The sequence below is a fragment of the Nothobranchius furzeri genome, chromosome 18 (genome assembly GCF_043380555.1).
Source record: "Nothobranchius furzeri strain GRZ-AD chromosome 18, NfurGRZ-RIMD1, whole genome shotgun sequence".
Taxonomy (NCBI): domain Eukaryota; kingdom Metazoa; phylum Chordata; class Actinopteri; order Cyprinodontiformes; family Nothobranchiidae; genus Nothobranchius; species Nothobranchius furzeri.
The window spans coordinates 18,444,017-18,470,390 of NC_091758.1; the positions used below are offsets into that span (position 1 = coordinate 18,444,017).

At 44.8% G+C, this 26,374-nt stretch overlaps 1 long non-coding RNA gene across 6 annotated transcripts in view; it reads right to left on the reverse strand.

The window, feature by feature from the left end:
- Positions 1 to 22,217, reverse strand: part of LOC107372796 (uncharacterized) — a 167,138-nt gene extending 144,921 nt beyond the window's left edge. Inside the window, exons 1-6 of one of the 6 annotated variants that reach the window (XR_008563475.2) lie at positions 19,739 to 22,217; positions 19,217 to 19,281; positions 18,585 to 18,749; positions 18,379 to 18,482; positions 17,987 to 18,154; positions 17,710 to 17,786 (exon numbers count right to left, since the gene is read on the reverse strand). This is a non-coding gene — a long non-coding RNA (uncharacterized lncRNA). Of the gene's footprint in view, positions 1 to 17,709; positions 18,483 to 18,584; positions 18,750 to 19,216; positions 19,282 to 19,738 lie in introns of those variants that run through there. The other 5 variants (XR_008563468.2, XR_008563467.2, XR_008563469.2 and 2 more) reach the window with 5 other exon arrangements.
- Positions 22,218 to 26,374: the final 4,157 nt, after the last annotated feature.

Sequence of the window (26,374 nt, forward strand, 5' to 3'; positions counted from 1 at the left end):
AGCAATTTGTTGCGCAGTCCATGAACCCGAGCAGAGCAGGTGCTTCCCCAATGTTCATTAGTACCTTCTGAATTACCTCGAAGGTGTACTTCAGTCTCTTCGGATAGCTGATGTTGAAGCAATAAAGTAGTCCAATCAACACAGCTAAAGCATTTGGTACATCGTGCAGCTCACATAAAACGATGTGCTCCTCCAGGATTACAGCTACACCCACAATGTTTGTTGATAGAGCCGCCATCTCCGCAGTTTGCTCCGTGGAAATCAGTAGGCCTACATCCACTCCTTTCCACACTGCAGGGTCTCCCGCAGAGTTAGTGGTCTAAAGTTTAAAAGAACAGAGTGTGTTCACCACTAGGATTGAACGAGATCATCATGTCATACAGATGAGTCACTGTAGTCACTGTATAATGACAATAATCGCCGTTCATTCATTCATTCATGCACTGTAATAAATAATATTTGCTTTTAGTTTCTGCAACTTAATATTCTATGTTATGCTAACAGATTTTTCCCATAAAGTTGAGATAACTAAAAAATGTAGTTTTTACCCGTTCAACTAATACAAAATCTGCCAATAAGTACCGCCCACTCTGATATGTAAGTGGTACAACGCGGGAAGGTGTTTCGCGCATGCTCAGAACACCGCCCCTCCTGCATTGTTCCCCTGGTCAACCCTTGCCTGTCGTGCTGCTTGCTCTTCTCACAACCAGCCTGGCAGCCATTATCGCTCTGTTGGGGTTATTAGGAGCGAATAATTCGTAATCTTTAACTTACTTTTGGATTCTTCAATAAATTCTGTAAATATGGGAATATTTACTGATTTATTAATTAATTAAGATATTCTTAGATATACGGGGCACCATTCCCCTTCAACCGGGGAAAAATTGAATCCAAAACTCTTATCAGTCTTTCTTGAAGTTCGTAGAATCCTCGGAGCAGAGACTTCTCTTCGACACAACAAAGCTACTGGAGACGAAAATCTGAATTTTATAACGTTTAATTAACAATTTGTCAAATGAATAAACAGTGGCATAAATGAATAATAACCATGTGATATAATAAAAGGATGTATATTCAAAATAATGTTCAAGGTGTTTTGTGTATGTATGTGTGTGCGTGTTTCTAAAATGGAGTCTTGAATACAAGATGGCTGACCCCTTTGTCTGGCTAAAGTGTGGGTGGCAACTTGCACTTTAACTTCCAAAGCACTTAGAATCAGTAGTAACTTAACCTTAAATCACTCAAAACATTTCAAAGGATCATGAAACAACAAAAGATTAATCACAAGTTAATATCTTTTAGTTTATCAGCATGGCCATGGCCGAAACATTTAAAGATACCAAACAATGATTAATAAGCAGTTTATTCTTTCAAAATGACCCGACGGACGTGTTTGGGAACGAAAGAGGAAAACACTAAGCTACTTTTTAAGCAATAGCGCGGTTTTATTGCTTATTCTGGACTATAGAGGAAACGGGAGAAGAAAAGGAGAGAGAGAAATGAGTTTTCTGATCACCAGAACAGCAAGGCATCCCCCGCTGTTTGATTTGACGGTTCTCCGTGTTTCTCCGTGTTTCTCCGCAGTTTGGCGTCGTCCGTCGGTTTGATGCTTTCTCCGTTGTTTTGGCCCCACGAGTGTTTCTCCAACGGGCTGGACACAAAGAGAACGAAGTTTCTTTTGGGCTGAGTTTGACAACTTACAGCGTCTCTGAGAGCTGGATGGAGCTCCGCTCGTTCCCAGTCAGGTCCCGATGGAGTTGGAGTGGTGTTCCAGCGGTTGCGTGGCTCAACTTGGGCACTTAGAGCTTCCGCGTGCTCAAGGGAGTCGGAGCGTTCGACAAGCGTGTCCTTACCGCCAGGTATCCTGGGCAAAAGAACGAGGTTTCTTTGTCTTTGCTGAAGATTTATGGTCTTAATTCGCGGGAAAGCTCCACGGCCTCCCGCACATGCGCAGAACGTGTTTCTGGTATTAGGCGGTGACATCATCCCAATGCTTCCGTGTGCAAAGCATCATGGGAAATGAAGTTTCTTGGCGCTGATGTGATTATTTGCTTTTCAAAGCAATTTAAGCACAGTCATTTTGGAGAAAATCACTGCATAGTAATTTCCTCATGAGGTCAGACCCTCAACATTCCCCCTTTTGGTTTCGGGGATCGCGCCCAAAGCTCGATCGTCGGAAGCACAGATGGGTTTGTTCCTCATGAACGTAGGTCGACTTGATTGTCGGAAGCACAGGTGGGTTTGTCCCTTAGGACGTTGGTCTCCTTGGACGCCTTTGTCTTTGGTCTTTGTCTTGGATCCTGGCGCCTTTGGTCTTTGATCCTGGTCAGGCACAAAGAGGATAGGAAACGGGATAGTCCCCAACGCGCATAACGAGAAGAAGCCACTCACGCAGGTGGTACGCAATGATGATGTCGTCCATGCGAGAGGTAGTAGTGTAGAAGGAGGAAGGTCGGTGGGCGGTTAACTCCACGAGGGGACACAAAGGCATCTCACCGCCGGCCATACAGTTCAGTTTATGGAGCACGCGGTGATGTACGAGGTCCATAGTTCGCAAATGCGCATTGACCTATGTGGTCCCAAGATTCCCCCCTTTTTGGTCCAAAGGGTGGATCAGGACAGTCTTTGGGCTAAAACAAGGACCATAAAACTAAGAGGTACTACAATGTGCTGGTGCGTCAGACAGAGTCATTGACAGACTGAGCTGGGCCGGCACATAACCACTAGTTAATATGTGACCAAGTAAGAAACAAAAATACAGAAAACCCAAAAAAAAAAAAAAAACATATAACATCCAAGAAAATTCATAGCAACCTTGAGGTCTCATAAAATACATTCTTAGGTCATACATTCAGTGTGTAGCTTATAAAGAATGTGACATAATGCAACACTCAGATAAAAATGTGAGGTAGACTAAAGTGAGAACTACTCGTAGGGTTACAAAATAACAAAGAAAATGTTGCTCACCCCCTTTAGACAGGTGTGGTACATTCACGCTTGGAGTCTCCCCGAACGCGGTTACGAGGCACACCGTAGGTGAGCAAGTGCATCTTATCTTGGAGTTTCTTAACACGCCTGTAGGCGGAATAAGCAATCACGGCCGTGATGAGCCATCCCATCCCCAGGGCGACCAATGTGCAGATTAAGGTCGTATAATCTGTGTCAATGTAGCGTCTTGGGTATCTATTCATGGGCGTCAAAGTAAGTTCACGCGGGGTTTGTGTGAACTTAACAAATTTGGTTCCTTCAATCAGAAGTTGTTGGTCAATTTCTAAATCGAAGGCAAAGTTATAACCCTGGAAAGCGTCCATGATCTCAATCTCTGAGTCATGCTGTTCGAGGTTGAGATGATGGAGTGCCAGGTTTCTAGTTCAAAGTGGAAATGCCTACCGTCCTTTCAAATACCAATGTTCAGCATCGACTTAAACCTATAGATGTGAGTTGTCACAATCATGGGAACATGTAACAGGAAACCGAGTTCTAATTTTCTGCATCAACGTGAATGGGAATTGCACTACCTAGGCTGTACGCTAGGTGGATTTGTGAAAGGTGCACAGTAGAGGGGTAAGTACGGGGAAATACGACTTTCAACCAAGCTGTCTAGCGTGGAACTTACGTCCCTGAGCAGGTCCTGCATCACATCTCTCACCACTCGTGTGTACACAATATCCTGATGTATGGTGTCAGACAAAGTCTTGATTGCACGTAGAGATTCATTAATCAGAGCAGAATGTAGGTTGACAGTAACATGAGTACCCTGTAAGGTTTTAGTGAGTACATCCTGTTAGAGGTCTAGGAGGAGTTTCTCTTGGTTAGTGAAAGTGACGGCGGGGGGGGGGGGGGGGGGGGGGGGGGGTCTGGTTCTTTGTCGGTTAGTACATGTTAATGGGTTAAACGTGCACTTCCCCCCCTTTCCATTTCCATGCATAGAACTATGTAGAGGCTACGTCTACCTCCTGCGGGGAGTCTGGTCTCTGTACCCGCGGGGATGGTTTGACGTAGGGTTTGATTTGGTTCACATGCACCCATTTGTAGACAGGCTCCTGTCTTGCTTTGGTGATGCGTAACCTGTATGCAACTGGAGAGAGTTTTGCCACGATCTCAAATGGTCCTGACCAGCAGGACAGGAACTTCTTAGCTTTGCGTGCCGGTTGGGCGAACCGAAAGTAGAATACTTTGTCACCCACCTCGTATTCGCGGCTGGTTGTCTTTTGGTCGTAGTAAGCTTTAGGGCCTTCTACGTTGGTCTCCAGTGTCTTCTGAGCGTGCGCGAACGAAGCTCTGAGGTGTGTTTTCAAGTCTGCCACATACTGATGAGCGGTATAGGCAGTGGCAACACTGACATCCTCTGGGTGATACAGGAGGTGCAGTGGTAGAGTCATCAGTCTGCCGGTCATCATCTCAAAGGGCGTAACCCCCGTGGATCGCTGGGGAGTGGACCGTATGGCCATCAGGACCAGAGGGAGCTTAACGTCCCAGTCCTTCCCAGTGGAGCAGACGTACTTTTTGAGCATGGAGACGACCGTGCGGTTCATCCGTTCGACCTGTCCGGATGACTGTGGGTGATAGGGAAGGTGGAATCTCACTTCCACTCCCAGTAGTTCAAACAGGGACGTCATTACACTGGATGTGAAATGAGTTCCCCAGTCAGAGTCAATGCAGAGTGGAAGTCCCCATCGACTGAAAACGTGGTTAATCAGCAGAACAACGGTTGTGACGGCTGGATCGTTTGGCGCTGGAAGGCATTCCACCCACTTTGTGAAACTGCAAGTTACAGTTAGCATATATTTGTTTCCTCTTGCCGATTTGGGAACCGGTCCAACCCAGTCGATCTGCAGGTGGGACCAAGGGAAGGTTATTCCCCTGCGTTGCAGTGGTGCTCTAGCAAGCGGCTGGGAGGGTTGAAACTGGGCACAGATGAGGCAGCCTTGGACATAGCTGTGTACGTCCTTGGACATCGACGGCCAATATGCTACTTCTGTCAGTGATGCGAGCGTAGCTTTTGCTCCGCGGTGACCTCCAACCGGAGTGTCGTGGGCGCAGGCAAGCATCACTCCTCTGCGGTCGAGTGGAACAACCCAGCGAGGCGGGCTGTGATCGTCACGCATGTAAACTAACAAATCGTTTTGTAGTTTCAGGTGCGCGAGTTGACGATGCAGGGTTACCAAATCTCGGCTCGCGCCAGTAGGTGGTGATGGTTGTTCAGGCATCGGGCCCTTTTGGAGAAGCTCGCGGATGAGCTTCAGGTCAGGATCTTGTTCCTGCATGGTGACTAGGTCCGCGTCCTGTGGTTTTCTGCCTAGAAACACGGGTACCTCAACGGTCCGAGGTTCGTCTGCCTGTTTAGCATGGCGACGAGTAATCGCGCAGACCTCGTGAACGGCCTTGGGTGGAAGCCACTCGTCTTTGAATTCCCAGCAGGTTCCCTGGTCAGCACCGAGCTTAGCAAGGCGGTCAGCTTCGTCATTACCATCTTTCTCCGGACCCAGGGTCCTGGAGTGACCTTTGACCTTTTTCCAGTAGACCATTATGCCTTTCTCAGTGGTGAGCAGATCACACGCTAGGAATAACTCCGAGTGTTTCACGTCTCTGTTCCTGGCGTTTTTCATGTGGTTCTCCTTCCACATGGGGAAGTGAGAAATGAAGCTGTGTCTAGCGTAGTTTGAATCAGAGCAAAGGACGATTTGAGTGATGTCCAAGGCTGCCGCCTGCTGGAGGGTTATCAACACTGCAGCAATTTCGGCGTACTGACTAGACTTTTGGCCCAACCGGTAGTGATTTGGTTGCTTAGTGTCACAGTCCACCCAAACGACTCCAACCCCGGCACGGAGCTGGCCTTCGTGAAGGTAGGCGCATCCGTCAGTGTAAACTTTCGGAAGCCCTTGGCAAACATTCTCATCAAAGTAGCGATGATTGGATGCGGTTGGGTAGACTGCGGCAGGTGTGTCCAGGGGGCCCATGACGGAGTCAGAGTCACAGTGCTGGCAGCCTGCTAGCCCTTGTCCTAGCGCTAGCTTGGTGTTCTGACCATACTTGACCTCAATGTTGTATCCTTGGAGCACCATCATCCACGTCGCAATGCGGCTGTTTGACACTATTCCTTCGCGCAGACGCTGGCTGTTTAGGAAGGTGACAGGCTGATGACACGTTTCAATGATCACTTTCTGTCCACCGATGTAACTACGAAAGTGTTCGACGGCCCAGACTGTAGAGAGGAGAGCTCTCTCGCAGTCTGAGAACTGGAGTTCCACCTTGCTCAGAGGCTTGCTGGCGTATGCCACAACTCTCATGTCCTGATCGTGTTTCTGCTTCAAAGCAGCGCTCAGGCAGTGAGAGGAGAAAGTAGCCTCTATTGGGCCATTCCCATCTGTACTGGGTCGGCCCGGGCCGGGTAGCGTAGGTTGTTTACATATCTGGGTGGCCTGGTATTTTTCCGGGCCAACCAAGGCTCATTCTCAGCCCTCTTCTCGAGGGGGTCTGCTTCAGGCCGACCAGGGTCAACACACCCACTGCTGACAGCAAATTCACACCTTCCATTAGAGCAAGCCTCTGATTGGTGGGTAGAATCAGCCCACATGGGCTTAAGGCAAGGATTTGTGGAATCAACCGGGCCAGGCTGGGGCCGACTGGGGCTACCCGGCCCGGGCCGACCCGGTACAGATGGGAATGGCCCATAAGTAGAACTCTTTATCCTTGTCTGGGTAGGCCAGACAGGGTGCGGACGCCAACTTCTGTTTTAGGAACTGGAAGGAGAGTTCTTGGGGTCTGTCCCACATGAAAGGTGTGTCGTTCCGAAGCAGCTCAGTGAGGGGCCTCGCTGTTTCAGCGTACTCCTCAATGAACTGCCTGGAGTAGTTGCAGACTCCGAGGAAGCTCCTGAGTTCAGTCAGATTAGCTGGGGCTTTGATGTCCTGAATGGCTCTAATGCGTCCCGCTTGGGGCTCGACTCCATTAGGGCCAACCAGCAGTCCAACATACTCCACTTTGGTTCGACACCACTGTCCCTTGAGAATCGCCAATTTAGCTCCGGCGTCAGCGAGCTGTTGCAGCACGTGACGGAGTTCGGCCAGGTGCTCCTCGAAGGTTCGACTCCTCATCAAGATGTCATCGACATATATGAGGTTCCCTCTGGAAGCAGCATCTGACATGGCTTTGTGGAGGAAGATGTTGAACTCTGCAGGTGAGTTAGAGTAGCCAAAGGGGCAGCGGTTCCAAGTATATTGGCGATTTCCAAAGGAGAAAGCCAGTTTGTACTGGTCCGCCGGCTCAACCTTCATGGTCCAGAAGCCGTTGGCTACGTCAACCGTAGAGAAGAAACGAGCATCTCTGACTCTGGCTAGCTCCTGATCTAAATGGATCATAGGCCACCTGGAGAGAGGTACTTGTTTGTTCAGTGCACGATAGTCTATGGTGAGACGCCATTTCCCAGTCGGTTTCAGAACCGGCCAGATGGGAGAGTTGTAAGTGGAGTTACACTCTCTGATGATGTTTTTCTCCTTCAGCTGATCGAGGATCTCCTGGATCGACTCATAAGCAGCGAGGGGAATCTTGTACTGACGTACAAAAGTAGGAGGGGCATTCGGGTTCGTCGGAATGCGAACCGTGTGCAGGTTTGTGAGTCCACAGTCCAGGGAGTCCCTGGATAAGATGGACTGAAACTCATAGAACAGGCTTCTAAGCGCTGCTCTCTGCTCCTCTGACTCCAGCGCATCCGCTTTGTCAAGCTGCTGGCTGACTTCGGCCTCGAAGCCGTCATAAGGTTCAGAGGAGGAGGGTCTCTGGTGTTCCGGGCTTTCAGCCGGTGACTCAGAGGGTTGAGTATTTATTGCAAAAACCGTTAGACACTGACCGCCGTCAGTATCTAAGGTTGCACTGCAAATGGGTTCCTCAGGAAGGGCTTCATGCCGCTTGATGGTAATCATTTGTGAAGGGAAAGTACTGAATGTGTCTACACCAACCTGTCTGTCGTTCAAGAACAACGGAAGTTGTCCGATCACGGGGACTGAAAGTTCGAAGTCATGGAATGAGCTATCTATCAGCATGCCCAAGGACTTTCCTGCCGGCATGTGGATAGGACTCCGGGTCGGATTTTCGACCAACAAGTAGGCAGAACGATTGTTCAGCTCCAAGAGTGGCGTGCCACAGACGGCTAAGTTGAGCTCCAAGAAGTGTGGTGATGGCTGGAAGAAGGCCTGTGTGCCTGGCAGCTTCTGATGCTTCATCAGAGTCAGACGAACAGGCACTCCTTTGACCAGTGGGGGCAGAACCGTGCTGGCCTCAACCACTGCACGGCAGGCCTGTGGAATGGTCTGACCGGACAGCAAGTGTTCAGGGCCTTCTGAGCAAGGCTCAGAGGATGGTGTGGCCCGGGCCCAAAGGACTTGATTGCAAGTGTCCAGCTGGGCACCGAGTCGAACCAGCAGATCTGCTCCAATGAGTGCAGGTGGATCAAGCTGTGGTATGATGCTGAATGTATGTGTGAGCTGTCTTGCTCCAAGCTGGATAGTCAGAGAGCAGACCTCTGGCGCTTTCAGGAGCCTCTGCGGCCAAGTGGGTGACAAGAGCCGATGGCTACGTGTCACACTGACCAGAAGGGGGTCCTTCTGACGCAGGTGTTCAAACATCTGCTGGCTGATGGCTGACTTTTCTGACCAAAGAGCAAGGCGAGCATCTGAGATGTGGGTGCAGTTGATGGTAAGACCACCAACTATGTGTGGTGCATATGGCTGCAGGCTGACATTCTTCAGCGAGCAGAGAAAAGATGAATGTGTGCGGAGAGGAGTTCCAGGAGCGGTTTCGTGCCTTTGCAGGCAGACATCGTCTGTGGGAGCCGTAGGGAGGGGCATGACCTTGGAACAAGGGTTTTGCTGCTCACTTATGCTGACTTCAAGAATGGAGGATGGTCGGCTGCTATCCGGGTTCCAGGGCTTAGGTGTGTCCACCTGGGCCCACAGTTGACCCTTCTGGCAGTCGATGAGGGGAGCTAGACGTTCAAGCAGGTCCTGACCAATGAGAAGTGGTTCAGTGTCTAGCTGGCAGACATAAAACGGGTGAACCAGAGTCATGTCTTGGAAGGTGATGTCCAGCCACGCTCGGTGAGTGATACACTCCCGGGTCTGGGTGTAGCTGGTGATTTTCAGGTCACAGGGTTCTACCTGGACTGGTTTCCCGAGCGACCGCATGGTGTCAGACACGCGAACGAACAGTGTGGAGCACATCAGGGTGATTTCTGAGCCGGTATCCAGCAGAGCATCAACCTGTATGCATCCACCTACGTTGGTGCTACAGTACAAACGGCGAGCATGATCATGGTTTGTTAAGTCACCAAGGAACTTCAGAAATTTAGTATCAGGTTTCTCTGGGGGGTAGATTTCAGGAGACTCCTGTGGTCTACCAGTAGTGTTTCCCCAGCTGATCAGGTAGGTCCTGGCCACGCTGGGGGGTTGAGCCACGCCTAGTCATGCGGACGTTGCATCCGGGTCTGGCTTCTTAGAAGAAGACTTTGGTGCAGGGGTTTCTTCTGCAGATCTCAGCTGTTCCTTCTGTTTAGCTAGGAACTGCTGAAACATTTCCTGGAGGTCGGCTTTGGTCAGGAACTCATTCACGGACTCGCGTTCGGGACTTACCTGTTGGCGGCGCTCCTTAAACCTTCCACTGTTCCGACCTGCCTGCCGTTGGTTTTGGTTGGGCCACTTCCTGTCTGATTGTCCAGACTTAGGCGGCCAATCAGCACCCCCCTTCCCCTGTTGAGGAGATTGGGACTGCTCTCGCGGTTTAGCAGGTCTAGGTTTAGCAGATTTTGGCTTAGTGGGTGGAGCTTCTGTGCCTTCGAGCTCCAAACGCGGCTCGGCGTCGGGAGCTAGGTGCATGACGCGGTGATGTGCGTCAGGCTTTTGGGGCTTTCCGCCTGCTTCCCAGGCCTGTTGGGCATACCTCCTAATCTCCTGAGTTGTCAGTTTTTTCATCCGACAATACATTGAGACTTCGGAGCGAACACACTCGTGCAGGTTGTGAATGAACAGGGATCTGAAGGCAGGGTCTTCCTCGAGCCCAGGGCCGTTTCGACCTTGGAAATAAGCACTTTTGAGTCTGCGATAATACTCTCTGGGGGGTTCGTTCCTCCCGTGTTTGATGGAGAAGGCCCCCATTGTAGCTGACGCAGAGTCTGCATACGTGGCGTATTCATCCCTCAACGCTCGGCAGAGCGAGGAGTACCGATCTCGAATGTCAGGTGGTAGAGTTTCCATGAAACCGTGCACCGTTCTAGATGTGGTTTTCCAAATTAGCTTGAGCTTTTCCCTTGAAGAGGGTGCTGGAAGATCAAGCAGACAACGTTCTATCTCTCTGAGATAATCGTCGACATTGGATTCATTGGTGTTAGGATCAAAGCGTTCTATGTCTTTAGCTAGCGATTCAATTTGACGTACACGGAGCCCTGACTCACGGTACGGCGCGTCATCCTCTGACTCTGACCAACGGTCTGTCTCAGAGTGCGCTGGATATCGCTGGTGTGCTCTGGACTCCCAATGTTGACTCCTGGGGCCCAAATCGGGGTCCGGCATGTTGTGGCGGGCTGCTGGCACGTCACGTGGGTGTCCTGGGAGGTCCTCCTCCCGGGGCACGTCTGCGTAGTGCAGCCTGCGTCTTTCAACTGGGGCTTCTGCGTAATACGCTCTGTCCGGGTACGGACTGGCGTAGGATGCTTTGTCCTGCAGCTGGTTATCGGCATGCCGAATACCGGAGTAGCTAGGATGGGTGGATGGTTGAGGTGCAGGTTGGGGTGCATAACCCCAGCTGGCACCTTGCACCCTTTGTGGACTGGGGGAGCGGTCTAAATAGAGGTGCCGCTCGGCTGGTCGGCTTCTCACTGATTGAGAAGGCCGTGAAGATGAGGGTGGTGGTCCAACCTGGGGTTCGAGGGCGAACTGCCCTCGGCCCCTAGGTGGTCCTGAATGCCCTATAGTGTGTGTAGGGAACGGGGCCGCAGGTTGGGACAGATAAGCTTCATCTCTCCCCTGCGGCGTGCGTCCGTCCAGAGAGTCATGGTGTTTCTCCCCTTCCCACTGTCTGTTGTCATCAGCAGAAGGGGGCAGGGTCTCCTTCCCATCTTCCCCAGAATCGGTGCTGTCTTCCTCCTCGTCATCCTTCTGCCTTCCATTTTGCTGCCTTTCAGCTAGCATGCTCTGGAGCTTCATGATCTCTCGATCATGTTGGAGTTCTCTCTGATAGAGGATCAAGGCTAAATTAGCTAAGTGAACCTGGATTGGTTTTGTACCATCCGGGTTTTCTATTTGATCAATTACAGCTTCTAGCTCGTCGCTACGCTGTTCTTCAGTGAAATCCCTAGAAGGGTAGTCGGGTTCTCGAGCAACCGCGACCAGTTTGGACAATATTTGTCCAGAAAGTAGGCCAGGTTCACATTCGTGGGCCGCAGCACCACCTGGTTGCTGGGAGTTGGTCAGTTCACTACTCTGATCCTCCATTCTAACAACCGAACCAAAATAGCCTAGTAGAGCTACTGCAGATAGCTCAAAACTGCACCTTTTGGCAGCAACTGCTAGCTTTGTAGCAGAAAACACTAAATTAACCTTTGTGCGCACAGGTTTTAGCGTTTTAAGATTGCACGAAATGCCGTGACTGACGCTTAAAATACTATTCCTTTCAGTATTTTAGCAAAAGCTGGTGCGTTGCCGTAGCAACGTCTTACAACACTTGCAGTGTTAAATGTGCTATTATTCCTTCAGAATATTAGCAAACAGGGTGTTATCAGTCTTTGAGTGAAGGTTTCAGTTAGTTATAATAGCCACTGTGAGTTAAAGTCGCTAAATTAGCAGTTAATTTTAGCCTAAAAGGGTTAGTCAGAATCACTTACATGCTGCACCTTTAATGAGGAACTGAATTTTAACCTAAAAGGTTAACCAGAATTAATTACACGTTGCACCTTTAAAGAAGCACTGAGTTACTGGTGAGAGTTCGATGCAGCTTCCTGCTCAGCGAAATCAGCACCACTCTGTTGCTGGTTCAAGGCTGAACAACTGATTATTTATAATTCAAGCTCTTTGGATTTATTTGTTTGTTTGTGCCGGATAGAAATCTCTGTGTATCCAAGCCTCACACGGCTGCACCAATTAATGTTGGGGTTATTAGGAGCGAATAATTTGTAATCTTTAACTTACTTTTGGATTCTTCAATAAATTCTGTAAATATGGGAATATTTACTGATTTATTAATTAATTAAGATATTCTTAGATATACGGGGCACCATTCCCCTTCAACCGGGGAAAAATTGAATCCAAAACTCTTATCAGTCTTTCTTGAAGTTCGTAGAATCCTCGGAGCAGAGACTTCTCTTCGACACAACAAAGCTACTGGAGACGAAAATCTGAATTTTATAACGTTTAATTAACAATTTGTCAAATGAATAAACAGTGGCATAAATGAACAATAACCATGTGATATAATAAAAGGATGTATATTCAAAATAATGTTCAAGGTGTTTTGTGTATGTATGTGTGTGCGTGTTTCTAAAATGGAGTCTTGAATACAAGATGGCTGACCCCTTTGTCTGGCTAAAGTGTGGGTGGCAACTTGCACTTTAACTTCCAAAGCACTTAGAATCAGTAGTAACTTAACCTTAAATCACTCAAAACATTTCAAAGGATCATGAAACAACAAAAGATTAATCACAAGTTAATATCTTTTAGTTTATCAGCCTGGCCATGGCCGAAACATTTAAAGATACCAAACAATGATTAATAAGCAGTTTATTCTTTCAAAATGACCCGACGGACGTGTTTGGGAACGAAAGAGGAAAACACGAAGCTACTTTTTAAGCAATAGCGCGGTTTTATTGCTTATTCTGGACTATAGAGGAAACGGGAGAAGAAAAGGAGAGAGAGAAATGAGTTTTCTGATCACCAGAACAGCAAGGCGTCCCCCGCTGTTTGATTTGACGGTTCTCCGTGTTTCTCCGTGTTTCTCCGCAGTTTGGCGTCGTCCGTCGGTTTGATGCTTTCTCCGCTGTTTTGGCCCCACGAGTGTTTCTCCAACGGGCTGGACACAAAGAGAACGAAGTTTCTTTTGGGCTGAGTTTGACAACTTACAGCGTCTCTGAGAGCTGGATGGAGCTCCGCTCGTTCCCAGTCAGGTCCCGATGGAGTTGGAGTGGTGTTCCAGCGGTTGCGTGGCTCAACTTGGGCACTTAGAGCTTCCGCGTGCTCAAGGGAGTCGGAGCGTTCGACAAGCGTGTCCTTACCGCCAGGTATCCTGGGCAAAAGAACGAGGTTTCTTTGTCTTTGCTGAAGATTTATGGTCTTAATTCGCGGGAAAGCTCCACGGCCTCCCGCACATGCGCAGAACGTGTTTCTGGTATTAGGCGGTGACATCATCCCAATGCTTCCGTGTGCAAAGCATCATGGGAAATGAAGTTTCTTGGCGCTGATGTGATTATTTGCTTTTCAAAGCAATTTAAGCACAGTCATTTTGGAGAAAATCACTGCATAGTAATTTCCTCATGAGGTCAGACCCTCAACAGCTCAATGTCGGTGGACACGGTCAGGGAATTAGCTCTTTGCGTTGTATTCAAGGTAAGTTTATTTTTATTTTTTACATAGAAGTGGTGAAATTGTTTTTGGTGAAGCTAAAGAGTGTACCCCTCCTCCCTCTGTCTTGCACAATAGCTTCCCTGTCAAGCTAGCAAACTCGAATGTTATTTAATGGAGGGTAACGTTTGCTAAGAGTAACTTGGCTAAAACCATTAAAATTTTGGTTACGTTTCCACTGTCTAACTTAAGGGAAATTTTACCGAAACTTTCTGGTATGTGTGGATCTAGACGAGCAGAGCCAAGCCGACCTGACCGGGCTGTTTTAGAACTCGGGGAGGACCGTGTCGGCTGGGCGGCTGTCGGATACTCAGACCGCGCTAGACCAGAGTTCTTGGTGAGCCTCCCCACCCTTCTGACCGAGGTGTTTTGGAGCTACCAGTCAGGTCCTCAGGGCTCATCCGACTACAACGTCAGATCAGATGAGACGACCCACTTAATTTCAGCAAATTACTAATAGTCAGAGTTGGAAGTGATGCGTTACATAAATAATTAATTACTGTAATGCATTACTTTTTGCTGTAACGCAGCAATGTAAGGCATTACAGAAACGAATTAGCTAGTATTTGACTCGGTACAAATATCAGTAAGGCGCATTACAATGTGTTTTTAACCTGGATGAAGCGATGTTTTTTACATGAATTTGCCGAAATCACGAGATCAACAGAAAACAAAAGTCCGCGCAATTTTTTTTTAACACGTCCTGTCATCAGACCAGCCGGGTACATCAAAACACAGTAATGTTTTTCCTGTTTAAAACACACATGTTGAAAAAAATGTAAATGACTGTGTGTGTGTGTGTGTGTGTGTGTGTGTGTGTGTGTGTGTGTGTGTCATTGCTGTGGAGTTGTACTTATCAAATTATGCCACTGTAACTCAACACCAACCTGTGCTGCACATGCATACTGCACCCTAGTGGAGGATCTACAGATCAGTAAATGAGATTTTTATACACTCACCTAAAGGATTATTAGGAACACCTGTTCAACTTCTCCTTAATGCAATTATCTAATCAACCAATCACATGACAGTTGCTTCAGTGCATTTAGGGGTGTGATCCTGGTCAAGACAATCTCCTGAACTAACTGAAGGTCAGAATGAGAAATAAAGCTGATTTAAGCTATTTTCAGCGTGGCATGGTTGTTGGTGCCAGACGGGCCGGTCTGAGTATTTCACAATCTGCTCAGTTACTGGGATTTTCACGCACAACCATTTCTAGGGTTTGCAAAGAATGGTGTGAAAAGGGAAAAACATCCAGTATGCGGCAGTCCTGTGGGCGAAAATGCCTTGTTGATGCTAGAGGTCAGAGGAGAATGGGCTGACTGATTCAAGCTGATAGAAGAGCAACTTTGACTGAAGTAACCACTCGTTACAACCGAGGAATGCAGCAAAGCATTTGTGAAGCCACATCTATGGGATTAGATTTGTGCCAATAGGATCAAGAAAAACACTTTGGAGAGCAAACAAATTTTAAGACATTGAGAGAAAAAAACATGTTTCAAAAGTAAAACTTACTATCTGAATCAACTTCTTAAAATGAGTAACAAAGTATGTCTCCTTTTTCTGTTTGCCTCTATGTGTTTTTGTTATCAATTTCCTTAGTTTCGTTCTCGCTGCTCAGAGCTTTGCTCTCACTACCAGATTTGCACTTACACTGTCTGGCTTTCTCCTTTGCAATCCCTGAGTTTTTGGTTGCAATTCTGACACAACCCTTTCGGGTGGGCGGGACTTCTGAGAAGTCCTCTCCCATAGAACAGTGGTGTCTCTTGAGTGACAGTTCAGTGACCTGGAAGTGATGTAGCCTCCAAGACATTTTTTTTTCCACCTGGTCAACAACATGAATTTTGAGCCCCAAACAGGTTATTTCTGCTGTCTGTGGTGTCTACTGAGGATCTAAAGTGAGTATTGATAATATATTTTATCTTTTCTTAGTTAATCTGTAAGTTAAACCACTTTTTAAGTTGGTTTTAACCAGACGTTAGCTCACTAGCTAGCTGCTAAGCAAGCCATTGTGCTAGCCTCAGGACAATGGTCTATTGTTCCAGAGAGACGTATTAAAAACTCATCTTAACATATTCATTACTGGTTTCATGGAATAAATTATTGCAATTTATGTTAATAAGTTTGCTAATTTTTCAGGAACCTGTGGAACATCAGAGACTTTGCAGCTATTAGAGCTAACCTGTGTACTGCTAACTTGCTACAGAGGAAGCAGCAGAAAGCTGAGCTAACAGGCTGTTTTGCAGGTAAATACTCTTTTAGTGGAACTGCAGGATTTTTATGGTATAACTCAGAATCTACATGAGCTACTGTGGGAAGACATTTAAACTACATTTACATACAGATAAATGTATTTTTTATTCCATGTTACTTGGACGGGCTAAACAAGTTCATAGTTCTGCCTGCTCCTTTTTCAGTGAAACGAATGGATTATATGATGTAACTCTCTAGTAAATCTATAGTAACCATAGTCTGGTGACTAGTGTCTGTCTAGTTTAGCTACATTTAGCTTAGCTGGAGTAATATAGTCTAACTCTGCCTCAACTGGTGACTTTTCTACTTCATTGTCAGCCAGACAAAATGTTGCTGCAGAGAAATGCCCAAAGTACTGACCCCACAATAGAAAATCATAATGTCCACATTTATTTCCCACAATCTCAAACGTCACACTAAGGCCTAGTCCACACGTAGCCGGGGTTTTTTGAAAACGAATATCCGCCCCTCCAAAAACTTGCATCCACACCACCGCGTTTTAAAAACAAACTCTGTCCACACGTACCCGGATAAATACGTTGTTATGGACATGCCAGACCTGTAGGCGGCAGTACTTCCCCCATTCTTAACCTCGTCCTTCGTCTATGGTCTTCCGCAAGGAGCAGTAATTCCGCTTGAAAAAACAAACAAGCAGAAAGCGCTTGGACGATTGATGGATCGGGTAGTGACAGAGCGCAGCTCTGAAAGCTTCCGTGATGTCGGCTAGTGTAAACACAGGTCGCACACGTGATGTCAGCATTTTTTTGTCATGGAAAGTGACGTTGCGGACCTTAAAACTCCGGTTTTGTCCGTCCACACGCAGACACCCAAAACGGAGAAAACGCAGATCTTCACTTTGGCCGGAGTTTTTAAAAAGATCCGTTTTCGTGTGAAAAAACTCCGTTTTCGTGTGGATGACAGGCCAAAACGTAGGAAAATATCTACGTTTTGGCAGATCCCCGGCTACGTGTGGACAGGGCCTAAAATTAAACTTTTAGCTCTGATTTAATCATTTTCTTATATCAGTTTTCCCTTTGTTGTAGGTAATCCTCGGGTGTCAGCAGGAGGAGGTGACCACCTGCATAACGGAGCACCCTGGTTCTGAGCCAGTTGCACCTTTGTGCTGCTCTTTGGGGAGGCGATGCTCAGCAGGTTAAACAACTGTAAAATTGATTTTGTTCGTAGATTTTGTTTAGATCTCATACATCACCAGTTTTTCTTTCTTACAGACACATGCCTCCATGTGGTCAGGTGGTGTTGGTGTGATCTGGGAGGGCACACTCATGTTGTCATCTCCTTGTGCCGTCTCCAGGATCCTGATGGGAGTTTTCTGTGCCTATAAAGCAGGGGTATTTACTTCTGGGCCTGGAGGGCCGGTTTCCAGCACGTTTTAGTTTTAACTCTGTTTCAACACACCTGATTTCAGTCAGCAGATAATTAACAGGGTTCTGAAGAGCTGCTGCACAGGTTATTCAACCACTGATTCAAGTGTGTTGGAGCAGGGAAACAACTAAAACGTGCTGGATACCAGCCATCCAGGACTAGAATTGAATACCCCTGCAATAAAGCCTTCCTCCCTCCTCTGGACTTTAAACATTAGTATTTTATTATGGTTTACCTGATTTAGTAAATAAATCTCAATCTAAATTTCCTGTTATGGTGCCTGTCCATAAAATCCTGCATTAAACACCGAAAGCTGAATGGATGCCTTTCATTCACTTTGACATTCAATGTATTTTTAAAGATACACTTGAAATTAATATCAGCTGTTTTAACAGAGTGGTGCAAAAATAATTGCTAATGTCATGATTTTTGCAACAACCTGACCTTCATGCAGAGAAACTCAGGAGACAAATGAGCTAAAAACAGTTTATTAAAATGTTTGACGGATGACTGAAGAGGTAACAGCTGGAGATCAGGAACCAGAAGCTTCTGCGAGGAAGAGCAGAGGTTAGTAAGAGGAAACAGGTCAGGTTATTCTTAGACTGTGCAGGTAGCTTACAGAGACTGAGAAATGCCACAGAGATGCAGCCACAGGTTTTAGTGTTTAAAGATCAGAAGGCCCTGAGGTAAAATTGAGTGTTAGTAATGACTAAAGAGAGACTTACAAAAGGAAAAGTTTAGGTACTTACGGTCTGAAGTTGTAAAGCAGATGGGAGACAGCAGAATGGTGGAGAAACAACCAGAAGTCTGGGAGAATGACAGCATGAGTTGCAAGCGGGTGAGCAGAAGGTAGTGGGTAAGCCGACTGCCAGTATAGTTGTGTGATCAGGAGCTTCAAGGAAAGAATTCCCATAGATCTGCATAGAAAATGAGAACGTAAGTTTGAAAAACGGCAGAGTCATGGGCTAGATATGGGTTAAAACACTGATGAGTGACCAGCTACCAGCTTTTATTCAAGGATGGGGTTACAGGTGTGTGAGGATGTGCCTGCCCCATGAGAAGAGTTTTCAGGTAAGCCTCTCCATGGTGCTCTGCAATGGTGACTAGCAAGGCTAAGGAAGAGATTAAAGGGAACACAAACCCAGGACTCCGACCCAAACTCCTAACAGCAACACAACGACTCCTCCCACAGGCGGTTGTTCCACGGGAGTACAAGCAGCTGCCCGAAGTTCAGCATCAGGCAACCTGTAGGCGATGTAATCATACGTGGCTTCTGAGCATGCAAGTTTACTCTAGCTGTACAGCGTACAATAATAATAAAGATTTATATTGTGTTGTGTTGCTCACCTTACGGGTTCTTTTAAAATCTTAACCTGTGCTTGCTTACAGCAGGTCTTTCAGGTCTTTTGAACTAGACACAGAGAGGTTCAGGCACAGGTACTTAGTCAGACTCCTGATATGATAGAGCATCCACCACCACCGACTCGAACAATAGGTCCATATGCTTGTCAACTGGAAACAATGGAAAAAGATTACCATTAGTACAGATATTTATCCATAACCATCACTGTGGGTTTATTATACAGCATATGAACTACATGAGGTGACATTGGTCTGCAGTAGGGCTGTGTATTTTTGACTGAATTTATTGTAGAAATATTCAATAAACAGTCCAAACTGATACATAACATATATAACATGAGTTATCTGAACCATAATAGCGAGATTTAAATTTCAATGGTGGAAACAAAACCCAATGCACACTGCTGCCAACTAGCGGGCGACATTTAAAGTGCACCAAAAACAAAGAAAATACACAAATGTTTGCATGTAAATTCTTCCAAAAATTAGATACACTACTTTTGAAAATGGATGTAATATCTCAGGAAAATATATCGCGATATATTGTCATATTGATATTTTCTTACATCCCTTGTCTGCAGTGTACTTTGTGTACACTATGGTGTGTCTTAGCTCACCAGCTGCAGTTGATGCATGTGGCCGTGTAGCACTTCCATTGTAGTGCAATGCAGTAGTTTTCAATCTAAAAAGAAAGAATAAATAAATAAAAAATAGCTTTTAGACAAAAATATAGATTTTATGTAAAAATTAATTAAAAGCATGTATTTAACTCATTACTGATTATCTGTCCTGGATAACATTCTTTTGATGGAGAATACAGAGCACGTGACAGAAAGCACATTGAATCTGATTTGTCTTGTTCTGACAAAAAAATGTCAGATCTGTATACTGGAAAGAAATGTATTATCAAACACACTCACTTAGATAATTATTCAGTCAGAGTTACATCATAAAATCCATTCGTTTCACTGAAAAAGGAGCAGGCAGAACTATGAACTTGTTTAGCCCGTCCAAGTAACATGGAATAAAAAATACATGTATCTGTATGTAAATGTAGTTTAAAAGTCTTCCCACAATAGCTCATGTAGATTCTGAGTTATACCATAAAAATCCTGCAGTTCCACTAAAAGAGTATTTACCTGCAAAACAGCCTGTTAGCTCAGCTTTCTGCTGCTTCCTCTGTAGCAAGTTAGCAGTACACAGGTTAGCTCCAGTAGCTGCACAGTCTGATGTTCCACAGGTTCCTGAAAAATTAGCAAACTTATTAACATAAACTGCAATAATTAATTCCATGAAACCAGTAATGAATATGTTAAGATGAGTTTTTAATACGTCTCTCTGGAACAGTAGACCATTGTCCTGAGGCTAGCACAATGGCTTGCTTAGCAGCTAGCTAGCGTCTGGTTAAAACCAACTTAAAAAGTGGCTTAACTTACAGATTAACTAAGAAAAGATAAAATATATTATCAATACTCACTTTAGATCCTCAGTACACCACAGACAGCAGAAATAACCGGTTTGGGGCTCAAAATTCATGTTGTTGACCAGGTGGGAAAAAAATGTCTTGGAGGCTACATCACTTCCAGGTCACTGAACTGTCACTCAAGAGAAACCACTGTCCTATGGGAGAGGACTTCTCAGAAGTCCCGCCCACCCGAAAGGGTTGTGTCAGAATTGCAACCAAAAACTCAGGGATTGCAAAGGAGAAAGCCAGACAGTGTAAGTGCAAATCTGGTAGTGAGAGCAAAGCTCTGAGCAGCGAGAACGAAACTAAGGAAATTGATAACAAAAACACATAGAGGCAAACAGAAAAAGGAAACATACTTTGTTACTCATTTTAAGAAGTTGATTCAGATAGTAAGTTTTACTTTTGAAACATGTTTTTTCCTTTAGTCAATATTTTTGTTCTGTCAATTTCTTAATTTTTGTTTGACTGTCAAAGTGATTTTCTTGATCATTTTAAGAATCTGATTCAGATCGTAAGTTTTTCTTTTGAAACCAATTTTTTTTCTCTCAATGTCTTAAAATTTGTTTGCTCTCCAAAGTGTTTTTCTTGATCCTATTGGCACAAATCTAATCCCATATGCAATTTTTGGTACTTTCGGGTTGAGACCAATTTTTAGAGCCGCAATGTGGGGGCTTGTGCTGGACTGAAATAAATGGTTTTTAGTTGGTGAAATCAACATATGTGACAGTTGGCAGTACTATACCCCCAAGAAGGTGAAGCAATGAAGCAATAATGCAAACAAAACGATAACGACGACGAGCTTCAGTACGTGGGACAAGGAGAAATGGCAGGTGCGCATGGTGACAGAAAAGAAATATCGTAGTTGATACGCTCTGTCATAAAGGAAGAGATCAGCATTGTGATTAATAAACTGAACGTGATTATGGATGATATTTCTACTTGTGTGAGAAGACTGGGTGATGTGGAGGAGATTTGACCTAAACTGGACAGTCGGATGTCAAAGCTGGAGTCGGAGAATGCTACGCTGAATAAATCCAATGCCGAGCTGAGAGAGAGGATGGAGCAGCTTGAAATACAGAGCTGCAAATACAACCTTCATGTGTTCAGATTGTCTGGTGACATTGGAAAAACTAACCTGACTACTTATATGGACACCCTCTTTAAAGAATTGTTCAGAGGAAAACTTATGCGGGAGCCAGAAGTGGAGATGGTGCACTGGATTGGACCTAGGAGGGACGCAGTAGGAAGAGCGATGATGGTGCGGCTGTGGAGGCTTACAACAAAGGAGGAGATTATAAAGATGGCCAGAGAAGAACGTGTTTTCCAACTGCGTGGTATGAAGCTGAAGATGTTTCCAGATCTTACCAGTGAAATGGCGAAAAACGAGCTGGCTTCTGCGAAATAAGGAGTAAGCTAAAGAGGGCTCAGGTGAGACATGGACTGATTCATTCCGCTACCCTGATTCTGACTTTCAAAGATGCGATAAAAAGGTTGAATGAACCACTACTGCACTTATTCAAATAACTGATTATTGCTTAGAGAATATCGATAATAATAAGCTAACTGGTTCTATATTTCTTGATTTAAGTGCGGCTTTTGATGTTTTAGATCATGATATTTTATCACAACAACTTAAACACTATGGATATCATACATCTGCCCTCAACTGGACTAAAAGTTATCTTACTAAAAGAGATTATAAATTTTATTTCAATGGCAGTTTTTCTGAAAAAGGTCAGATGGAATGTGGTGTTCCACAGGGAAGTTGTTTGGGACCTCTTTTGCTTTCTATTTTTTTTAATGATTTTCCGGGGGGGCTGCAACATGCAACTACAGTATATTTATGTCGATGCTACAGCAGTATATGCAGATGACATTACTGTTTTAGCTTCAGCACATACGGAGAGTGCATTGAATGAAATATTAAATAAAGAGTTAAGAACAGTCGAGCAGTGGATAATGTCACACCCTGTCCTGTCTCCCCGTTTGGTTCTGCCTTGTGTCTCCGTTGATTGCTCCCACCTGCCTCTCATTTCCCAATTAATTTAGCTACCGGCCCTCGTGTATTTGGACCCCTTCTGTTCTGTGTCTCGTGTCGGATCATTGTTTCACTGTCCAGCGTATCTCCAAATAAATGATTGTTAAACGTTCCTACCCGTCTGCCTGTCTTCCTCTCCCCGTTTTGGATCCTCACCTATTCTCCGCTTCATTCGCCGGCAAGTGTGACAGATAACTGCTAACAAACTAGTGATTAATGCAAGAAAAACTAAATGCATGGTAGTTGGCTCCAAACATGCTTAACAGACGATGCCAAAGTTACATTTAACTCTGAGTAACAACGTAATGGAACAACTAGAAGAAGTAAAATTACTGGGAGTAATAGTTGATTGTAAGTTATCATGGACAAGCCAGATTAATTATGTTTTACAGAAAATGGGGAGAGGTATGGGCATAATTAAATTTAGTTGCAAATATATACCACAATACTTATTTAAATGCCTTGTTCAATCATTAGTACTTTCTTGTGTAGATCAAGCATCTATTATTTGGTCCAGTACAAGTGAAAATAATTTGCATAAGCTACAAGTAGCATGTCAGGGACCGAGCAGTAAAACTCCAGGACAATGGTATAAAAAGAATATCTTCTCCATTTATTTCATAAAGAATTAAACAAAATCAAAACAAAAACGGGCCCAAAGGAAAAAATGGCCACAAAAATAACCTTAACTAAAAGTAGCAAGCAAGACTGCCCAAAGCTGAGACACACAAGGGAATTTATACACACAGGCTAGCCTACAGACAACGAGGAGGGGAGAGACAAGGGAAACACTAAGACAAACAGTAAATAAACCTAGGAAACTAAGTCAACAAAGTACAAATACCACAAAAAAAACTTTAACTAATACATCCTAACAAAATCTGGTAAACTCAATAGAGCTTTAGAACGTCTGGTTTCTGGTTTCTTCATTATCAAGCTCCCTGCTTCCAGGAGCCAGATGGAATGTTCCACTTCCTGCCTGGAGTTACACTGGGCGTGTCCTCTCGCTCTGCCAGTTCATCCAATCTCAGGAATACAAATGAAAATAGTTAATCAAATAAACTATGTATAAGATAAATTACTAAATGTGTGCACCCATTAGTAAACATCTTACAATATTGCCAAAATAAAATAATAAACCAGCGTGTGGAAAAAGATATTTAAAGAGCAAGTAACGTCTAAATTAACTTTTTTTTGCTGATGAACTGTATAAATGAGTGTCTAATAGTGTTTTAAATGTGTGCATTCTTTATTTTAGCATTTTGGTGCATTTTCTTTAAAAATTAAAAATTCTGTCTAAAAACCACAGTAATGCGCCACCTTCAGCTGAAAACATAGAATTTGAGTCATTTTGAATAAATTTTAGCCAATGGCTAAAGAGTAAAGTACTACGTAAACCAGTAGAGTACTACGTAGCAGCTCCGTGCCAAAGTTATAAAAGCAACGAGAGTCTCGGCCACGCCCTGTGGCGCGTTGGAGTTGGATTTGCAAGCGAGTGTAGGAGGTCAGCGGTAGTTCAGCATTAGCATATAGCATTAGCATATCCTAGTCTTAGCATATCTTTTAGTGTTATAAATACTTATTTAGTGTTAGCTTGGCTGTTGTATATTGTAGTTTAGTTAGTGTTTGGCTGTTAGTGTAATTGGGAAAGTATTTCGGGTTTAGTGATCCATATCGTCTTAGTATTAGTGAGTTGGTGTAGTGTAGTATGCTTGCGGTGACTCTGTGGGCATTTTACCCGCGATTCTGCACGCCTCCGTTTGAAGAGGGAGGCTGCCCACCATGGCTCTTCCGCGATTTAGATGCAGCCCACCGACTCTGCTCCCCCACCACGGCGGGCTCCAGTCTGAGGTGAGTCAGCTAAATAAACGTTTTAACATCTTCTAAAGACAATTCCCTACCTAAATGCAAAGTCTGAGAGACGTGGTTCACTTCCTTTAGCTAGTCAGTCGGCAATTCTGCAACAGTGGCTCTGACGCAGCACTTGACAGACAGCATTACAGCGTGAAATCCAGCTTGTGACCCGGTTCTGTGAGGAATTCTGTTCAGGAGGTCACATTTCAGGCTCTCCACATCATATGTGACTGACTTTTACGTTATAACAACGATCACACACTAGGAATGTTATAAAGCGCCTATATAGGACAGTTTCTTTTGTATATTATCTGACTTTATAAACTCCCAACAACAATATGCTTCTATTTTTTTTTTCAGGCTAAATCTACCCAAGACACTGGCTGTCAGACTGATTTAGCTGCAAGAATGCACTTGTCCAGGCAGACGTGAAGCCTTACCTGTAGCAAAGGTGAATTATTTTTAATAATCTTCTATGTAAACATTTTATTATTACCTTCTAGTTTTAATTTGTTTTACAGATTATTTTTACACGTGATTTTATGCTCTTTTAAACATTTATAAATGTGCTGCTTCTTTGTTTTTACATAGCCAGCCAGAATGGAGTTCACAGCCGCAGTGTGTCTGGTGACCCACAGGGACCATGATGAAAATTCATCTTCCAGAAGGTCCCAGATCGTCCAGACCCCCTGAAAAGACCAAGATGTAAGGTGTCTGCTGTTGATTCCAGCTTCCACCTCAGTGACAGTGCAAGCTCAGTGAACTGTTCAAGGTAAAAAAAAAAAAATTAAAACATTTCAGAATTTTTAAGATATTAACAATTAAATAAGTATGTGATTACATCATGACGGAGGCTACTGATTCTGCCCCTGTGACACTTGGTGATGTGTGAGCTGATTCACCTGGTAAATAACTTTTACATTAAATATTTTGTTTTTGCTATCAAAAGTAAATTAACTAATAACCTGCATTATTGCAGGACACAGCAAAATATGGACTCTACACCATGAGGCAGGCACACGTTAATAACTCTATAAGAGCACATAAGGTGAGCAACACCACATATTGTACACTGTCCTGAATTTGTTTTCTTTCTGCATCTCATCATTAGCCTGGCTGATCACCTGATAACTCCTGTCATCTGGTTATGACAGCATGAGGATGTCCTCACACACCTGTAACCTATCAGCTCATCTGGCAGAATAGAGAGAGAAGAGACAACACCACATCTCCTGTTCCTGGAAAGCCTTCAGCATTCCTTCGATGACTGAGAACCTCCATCAGCTCTGTCTCCTGTCTGCCTACAATTATTATAATAAATATTGTGTTTGGCAAGTTTTTTGTGCTGCCAAATATCTCATTTAGATTCCAGTTTTGATATTTTAATGGATATTTATAAATTACATTGATTATCACATTTTTGTTGCATGTTTAACTAGCTATTGTGATTAAATAAACTAGCACCTCACTGATAAAAGCTCGTTTTAATTTCAAGCATGTTTAAGTATTTATGGACATGAACAAAAACAGGAAATATATAAATTGAGATTTATTTAATTAATATAACAAATAAGGGGGAAAGAGTCATTGAAAGGCACATTCTTCTGGAAGCTCCTGATCCTGATGACAGCAGCAGAGGAGACCAGCTGCAGACACCAGAGGACCTAGAACCGAGAGAGCAGCTGTTATTAGTAAATAAATAAAGAAATCAGGGCAGTTTTAGTGGGCTGAACACATTACAGAATAATTTTCTCATGGGGTATTTTCATAACTTTATATGCAGCAGACTGTAACTTGAGCCCAGGGCTACCGGAGAGCTATCCAGCATGTTTCAGTGGATTTTCCTGCTTTAACAGGTTAGATTAGCTGTTAAGCAGCTCAGCTATTTGTTGCTGATTAAAACCAGGTGTGCTGAAGCAGATAAACCTCTAAAACATGCTGAATACTAGCTTTTTAGGGCCGTGGAGACAAACCCTGCAGCTAATCCAATGCTATGGCTAACGGCTACTTGCCTTTCAGAGGTGATTCTGTTGGGTCGGTTCTGGGAGTTTCAGGCAACTCACAAGCTCAAAACAATAAGACTCAGGTCCGCTTGTCTCCTCCAAATAGACTTGGTCCCTTTCTTCTCGAGTGTCTGTGTAAGGAGGGGGAGAAACGTCCTCCACTTCTAATAACTGCTCAGAGTGAAGGGAGCTAGCTTCGTCTAGTTAGCCGTCGTCTTCGTCACTGCCGCGGCTCCGCCCTCTCGGTCCTCCAGGCAACGCCTACTAATGTTGCATTTTTTAAAATTGATACGTGGGTGGGGTAAGACTCTGAGGCTCAATTGACCCGCTCTTTAAATAATACTAACACTGAGAAATGGCTGGAGGAACCTCCACACACCCCCCCTCCTCTGGAAACTCCATGGGCCAGCGG